This window comes from Oreochromis aureus, linkage group 6 (assembly GCF_013358895.1).
Source record: "Oreochromis aureus strain Israel breed Guangdong linkage group 6, ZZ_aureus, whole genome shotgun sequence".
NCBI lineage: Eukaryota > Metazoa > Chordata > Actinopteri > Cichliformes > Cichlidae > Oreochromis > Oreochromis aureus.
Window position 1 is genome coordinate 9,751,615 of NC_052947.1, and position 7,840 is coordinate 9,759,454.

Sequence of the window (7,840 nt, forward strand, 5' to 3'; positions counted from 1 at the left end):
ACCTTTAATAAAGCCGGTCGCGTAGACTCTCCGTGATTGCCGATTATGCAATAATCGATAATAATATATACATAATTCAAAGTATATATTAGTCACATGAAAAACAGGAAATGATTGTAATTGGCTATTGATGGGGAGATGCCGTAGTTTAGACTTGGAGCCCCCTGATTTGTTCTCCTCAGTCCTCCTGCATGACAACGGTCATGAACCTCCAGTCAAGGATCTTGCCCTGCGTGAGAAAACTCCTCCACACCTTACAGTCATAACCAGGGATGTTTTATTTTCATGCTGATGTAAGCTTTGACTGACACAATGAAGTCTCTATTTCTTGTTGACTAGAGCACACCATGGGGTTAATGCTTGTATCCTTTTAATGAGTATTGCATCAACTATTATACACTGCAATTCATGTTAAAAAGAGACTTTATCAAAAATCGTATTTCAATCGTATGCCAACAACCTTGTCCAGGTTATCTACGCTGCCTTTGCACCTATTGTAGCACAGGATTGCTGCAGGCTTCATATTTTCCCCATCACTGCCTGTGCTTTGTGCTCAAAAGCATTCTTCCCTCAACTGGGCATGTAGGACTCCACCATGGTTATTTTGGTGAAGGCAAAGACGGATGACAGAATCTTCCTCTGTTGTAGTGGAACAAATCTATTGTAGCTCTGGTTTGTTTCTTGCGATTGTGCCAACCAGAGCCATTTTTTTCTCCCTCTTCCTTCTGAGGAGTTCCTCTGCCAAGGTGAATGGCGTAAAGTTGTCCCATGTGACAGTGTGTCCTTGGAGCCCTTCTGTCAGTTGGAGCACAATCCTGGTTAACTTCCCAGGAACTACTGGGTGAGGAGTGGGATTTTTTTTCCCCCTTCTTTTCCCCCCGTGTAAATTTGCACCTTCCAGGCAAAAGAGGTTGCCGCATCACGGGTGACCCAGATTTGAATGCCATATTTTGCGGGCTTGTTGAGCATATACCGTTGAAATCAACAGCAGCCTTTGAATGCAACAAGCTGTTGGTCAACACGCACATCAACCCCTGGAAAGAACAACAGGGGAAAACAAGCAACCCATTTTTCCCACAGGATATGATGTGCAGCAAGCTTGTCATGCCTGAAGCGTCCCGGGCAGGTGAGCCTGTCATCAAAGCGGATGTTCAATTCAATTCAATTCAATTCAATTCAATAAAACTTTATTGATCCTGAAGGTTGACCCCGAAGGAAATTGGGTTAAGGCTGCCGACCTTTGCCAGCGCCATCTTACCCTTCTGACCATACATACATTACACAAACATCACATGGGGTAGATGTTAGCACTGATCTGAGAATAGCGGTAGTGGGGCATTGTAGCACAAAATATTGCCCATCTGGTCTTCTCATCCCACAAATCACGTGTTGCTTCATGCCTTGAGTGGTAGACGCCAGCTAGAATCAAAATTCCAATGTAGGCTTTCATCTCAACTTCCTATACATCGCTCCAGTCCTCACACTTTTGCCTCCCATGCATGTCTTGTCATTCTCCATTGGATATGAGTTCTGTTTGGATCCCAATGGCTTTTTTTCCCAAAATCACCTGGGTTCTACTGGCTTGTGTGTAATTCTGAAATGTAACAGTACATTGGTTAATTTATTATATGTTCTTTTCAATTTGTTCTACAACTCCTGTTGCACTTATCATCTTCAAAATACCTGGTTCTTGGATTGTGTAATTTTTCATGGACTTTACTGAGCTAAGTAAGCAGGACCAGTACCATGACATCCTGGACCCTCACAGTCCAGTAATGCTGCATGAACACTTTCCAGGAAATGGGTCTTTGGTGGGGTTTCCCCAACATCTTTCTCTAATGAATATTCAGTAATGTATGAAACAATTTTTAACAATATTTCTTACTTTCATGCAGAGTTATGTGTGGTGTTATTTAAATTTCTCATTAAGGTTTTGGTAGTTTAGATATGCGTGACAGGATGATTTCAAAATTCCTTTTTTAAAAACGAACAGATTGCATTTTATTCAGTTAATTTATCTTTTTTATGTAACCTGCACCCAATTTCTGTGAGACAATGAGACACATTCATTTGAAATGACAAAGTAATACTAACTTGCTTTGCGGTCTTCAGCAATCACTTTTCATCAACATCCAGAGTCCCCTTTATTGCATGAGGAGTTTCAAGTTGTAGTGCTTTGTTACGTTCCTGCCACTACAAGGCCTGCAAAAACACTACTGCTACACTATGGACAACCCCGTCATGTCTTTCATTGAAGAACAACAATCAAGGAGCCCAAACACATGCATTCCAAGCCTGCAGTTTTCTGAAATGCAGGGAAAAGTTACTTTTAAAATGTATTACAGCTTACATGGCAAAATGGAGTTTGTAACATATTCGGTTAAGTTACTCGATGTTACGTATTCTGAATACTTTGGATTACTTGATATATTGGCATGCTTCTTACAACTACATAAATGTACTATGTACTACGAGGTTAGTTCAGACTGCTTTTTTAACTGCACATGATTAGTTGCAGCAGGTTGTTAATGCTGTCCATCAAGTCTAACAGCCTGCAGTCTATGAACTAACCTCAGTTACGCCAGCTAACAATGTTAGCTCGGTGGCGAGTAGCCTTCAGTGATAGTAATAAATTACACAGCAATAGTACATCTAAGATACTGAAGTGGCACATAACCCAGGTAGCTACCACAACTGAAACAAGGTAGTTGCAGTAGACTAACGTTATGGTTATTTTTTTGGTTTTTTTAACGAACTTACTTCCAGATGGTTCTTTGGGGTTGGAGGTGGAGCCTTTTGACGCTGAGAGCAGCTTGGTTGCTGACAAACAGAGTTTGCATTACACGGTCAGATTTCACCCATCCCTTTCTTCGCTAAATATGAAGTGGTGTCAGAATTTCCAAGTAAGAAATGCATTCCTGCCCATGCACTGCTGGCTCTGTTGCGCTGGCTCCAGGTCCATTTTGTAACTGACACCACCAATATAAACAGGATGCTTACATTAGAGCCTTTTATTGCGTGTTTTGTTTGGGTTTCTGGCAATGCATCGAATTCCAAAATTTGAGAGGTGATACCCTAACATACAGGGAGTGCAGAATTATTAGGCAAATGAGTATTTTGTCCACATCATCCTCTTCATGCATGTTGTCTTTCTCCAAGCTGTATAGGCTCAAAAGCCTACCACCAATTAAGCATATTAGGTGATGTGCATCTCTGTAATGAGAAGGGGTGTGGTCTAATGACATCAACACCCTATATCAGGTGTGCATAATTGTTAGGCAACTTCCTTTCCTTTGGCAAAATGGGTCAAAAGAAGGACTTGACAGGCTCAGAAAAGTCAAAAATAGTGAGATATCTTGCAGAGGGATGCAGCAGTCTTAAAATTGCAAAGCTTCTGAAGCGTGATCATCGAACAATCAAGCGTTTCATTCAAAATAGTCAACAGGGTCACAAGAAGCGTGTGGAAAAACCAAGGCGCAAAATAACTGCCCATGAACTGAGAAAAGTCAAGCGTGCAGCTGCCAAGATGCCACTTGCCACCAGTTTGGCCATATTTCAGAGCTGCAACATCACTGGAGTGCCCAAAAGCACAAGGTGTGCAATACTCAGAGACATGGCCAAGGTAAGAAAGGCTGAAAGACGACCACCACTGAACAAGACACACAAGCTGAAATGTCAAGACTGGGCCAAGAAATATCTCAAGACTGATTTTTCTAAGGTTTTATGGACTGATGAAATGAGAGTGAGTCTTGATGGGCCAGATGGATGGGCCCGTGGCTGGATTGGTAAAGGCAGAGAGCTCCAGTCCGACTCAGACGCCAGCAAGGTGGAGGTGGAGTACTGGTTTGGGCTGGTATCATCAAAGATGAGCTTGTGGGGCCTTTTTCGGGTTGAGGATGGAGTCAAGCTCAACTCCCAGTCCCACTGCCAGTTTCTGGAAGACACCTTCTTCAAGCAGTGGTACAGGAAGAAGTCTGCATCCTTCAAGAAAAAACATGATTTTCATGCAGGACAATGCTCCATCACACGCGTCCAAGTACTCCACAGCGTGGCTGGCAAGAAAGGGTATAAAAGAAGAAAAACTAATGACATGGCCTCCTTGTTCACCTGATCTGAACCCCATTGAGAACCTGTGGTCCATCATCAAATGTGAGATTTACAAGGAGGGAAAACAGTACACCTCTCTGAACAGTGTCTGGGAGGCTGTGGTTGCTGCTGCACGCAATGTTGATGGTGAACAGATCAAAACACTGACAGAATCCATGGATGGCAGGCTTTTGAGTGTCCTTGCAAAGCATACTGAAAATGCACAAGTGCTAATTCACTGTTTGGAATATAGCACACTTTTTTTTCTTTTTTTTTTAAATGAAGCTTATGCACAAGTTGTTGTAATTGCTCATCTGCCAGCTTTCCTGGGTGTTAGGCTGCTGCTTTTCTGTTCTCTACATCACCACTGTGTTACCACACTGCCAGTTTCAATACTGACATCATTATTCTAGTCTAATCATCTTCTTGCCTGCTTTCTTTGGGAAAGTCAGTCTCCACTTTGTAGATTAAAACTGCTGTTATCCTCTTTCAGACTCATTCATGCAACCCATCTCCACCTCATACACAGATTCCTTTCAAGCCTTAGTCTACATCTTCACCACCACCAGTACCTAGACTCTGGGGATGGGTCCTCTCTGATTTATTGAAACAATTTCTCTGTCTCAATAAATCATGTCCAGTTCTTCAAAGCGATCTCTCTTTTTTGGAATATTATACTAGATTATGTCTATATTGAATGACCAATAAACCATATACACCAGCTGTTAAAGGGAGTTGTTCTGACTGGACTTCATAATGATAATGCAGTGCTTTGAAAGTGCTATTAAATCCAATGACAAATTCAAGCCTGGTCATACTTATTTAGTGACCTCATGTGGCCATCTGCCTGAATCACTTCACTGAGATGATATTTATAACAAGCTGAACAGTGTTACTTATTAAGCTTTTTTTTTTTTAGCAACTATGCAACATACTTAGGCTTTTCAATTCGCATTTAATTTTAATCTAACTAATAACTAAAAATACTGATGTTTCATTCCCTTATATGTCATTATGTCAGATTTGACAGGGCAATGTGAGAAACTATCATGTGAAAACGGTGACGAAAATACGTTTTACAGAAATGATCCCACGATGTATGTATAACAGCAGTAAAATAACACAAGCTGCTGTGTGACCTATAACAACAGTGGTCATTGTAGCAATAACCCACTAAACTACTTTGAAAGAGAACAACTTTCTGGGAAAATGCAAATTATGAAATACTGTATATATGACAATAAGTAGTAGCATCATATTATGAAGACATACATGAATACTTGAGACGTGACTAGTGATGAGCACGAACATGGCACACGGTGAACAGACGACCTGACCAAAAACAAGTGACAACTCACAACATAAGTACACAAGAGGGAGACGAGAGAAGAGGAAACACACGGGGAACATAGCTGAGGCGAATAAACATATTGACACAGAAAGCAAAACTGAATGCAGTAAACTATCAAAATTACATGGAAAATGGGAAATTACATGAATGCATATGACAGACAGGGGAGACATGGAATGAGACACAAGGACGGGAAGAGACGTAAAAACAGATGAGACGACGGACACATACTGGTGACACAGAGGAGAGACCAAAACACAAGGGGAACCTAACAGACAAGAAACTAAACAGGGAATACAAGGAACTCAGAGCATAGAATAAATTCAGGACTACCTAATGAACCTTAAATCATCATCATTATAATACATAACAATCACCAAACCACAAGAAAGTCAAAATGCTGGGTCAAATAATCCAGATCCATGACAGCTGCCCTGCCAAACAAAAGAGACTTTGAATTGTGGTTCTGTCAGGAAGCTCCTCTTTGGTGCTTTCTGTGACCTGTGACCACGAGAAGCATTAGGAGGTGGTCAGAGGAGGCCTTAGGGTTGTTTTGACTGACCGGGAGACACTCTGTGAGCCTCACACCAAGAACATCAATGTGCTTACTGAATGTATGACTACTTAACCTTCTGCACCGACTCCATTGTTCCAGCTCTCTCTCCACATTGCACTGTTGCCTAAGGTGAATGTCCTGACACCCCACCCACCACTTTCACTCACGACCAGGTTCAGAGGCAAATGAGGAGACTCCACTCAGGCAAGTCTGCTGGACCAGACAGGGTGAGTCCCCGTGTCCTCAAGGCCTGTGCCCCCCAGCTTTGTGGAGTCTTTCAGAAACTGTTCATGTTGAGTCTGAGTCTGCAGAAGGTCCTAGTGCTGAGGAAGACATCATGCCTTGTCCCTGTACCAAAGACGCCACGTCCCAGTGGCCCCCAGGATTCCGGGCCTGTAGCACTGACCTCCCACTTCATGAAGAACCTGGAAAGAATCACCCTGGACCAGCTCTGACCCATAGTCAGACCACATCAGCATCAGCTGGATGCATCAGCAGGGGTGATGAGATAGAGTACTGGGCTGTGGTCGACTCCTTCGTCTCGTGGTACAAGCAGAATCATCTGCAGCTCAATGTGGCAAAGACCAAGGAATTGATTGTGGACTTCAGGAAGACCAGGAAACCCTTGACCTCTGTTTCAATCCAGGGGGTTGATGTGGACATTGTGGAGGACTATAAATACCTTGGAGTACACATTGACAATAAACTGGACTGGGTCCAAAACACCACTGCACTTTGCAGGAAAGGCCAGAGTCATCTCTATTTTCTGAGGCAGCTGAGGTCCTTCAACATCTGTCAGACAGGATGTTCAGGATGTTCTGTGAGTCTTTTGTGGTCAGTGCTATCCTCTATGTTGTTGCATGCTAGGGCAGCATGTCAACATTCTTGATATTTATTTATAATCACCTCTGTCAATCCTTGATATTTATTATTGAGTGATTTGTATATATTGTGCTATTTCTTAAATGTCTTAAATTTGTAACATATAGTATTGTTAAATAGTCTAGTCTGTTTCTGTTACTGTTATTTATACTGGAACAACTGTAACCCACATAATTTTCTTAGGGATTAATAAAGTATGCTGATTCTGATTTCTGGAAATTCTGGTAATCTGACCATCCAAAATGGAAGATATGGACCATAGAGTCATCTCTGCAAACTGATGTAACAATGGTTGAAGTCAAGTTTTGGACTCAAATTCAAATTCAGAATAATGGAATAATGGTAGAATAATGGACCAAGATTATCTGAACTGTATTTGAAAAGATACTGTAACGTCTTACAATCGCCAGTTAAACCATAAATAAATTTGGTCTGTGATATGAAGTAAAATATTTAAACTTTGTTTGCGAAAATACAGATCCTGTGGAGGACTGTATATCTGGGATACATATATATATATTTATATACATATATACCATATCTATATCAATCTATACCAGCACAGAAGCACAGATGTACTTTTTAGAGATGTTTTCAAAAAAGAAAGACTATCAGTGCACCCAGGGTTCAGGTGCAAGGCGCAGGCAGCTAAAGCTGTGGTGGACAAAATGTTTGACAGAAATAGAGAAAATGTTATTTCATGTCATTTGTTTGACTTTTGTTGTAGAAAGTTAAGATGTTTCGTCGGCATGCGATGTATCTGGGAGAATACGACGGCCGTGGGCGGAGTTCCTTTAGCCATCAGTATTGTTAACTTTAGCTAACTAGTGTGCTAACATAGCTTATAAGACTAGTGTCAATCTCACTTTGGCCATACAAATATGATAGGTCCTGCATTATATTGATATTATACTTTATATACATTGAACTTTAAAATAACATTTTCTTAAGATGGAAACGATATC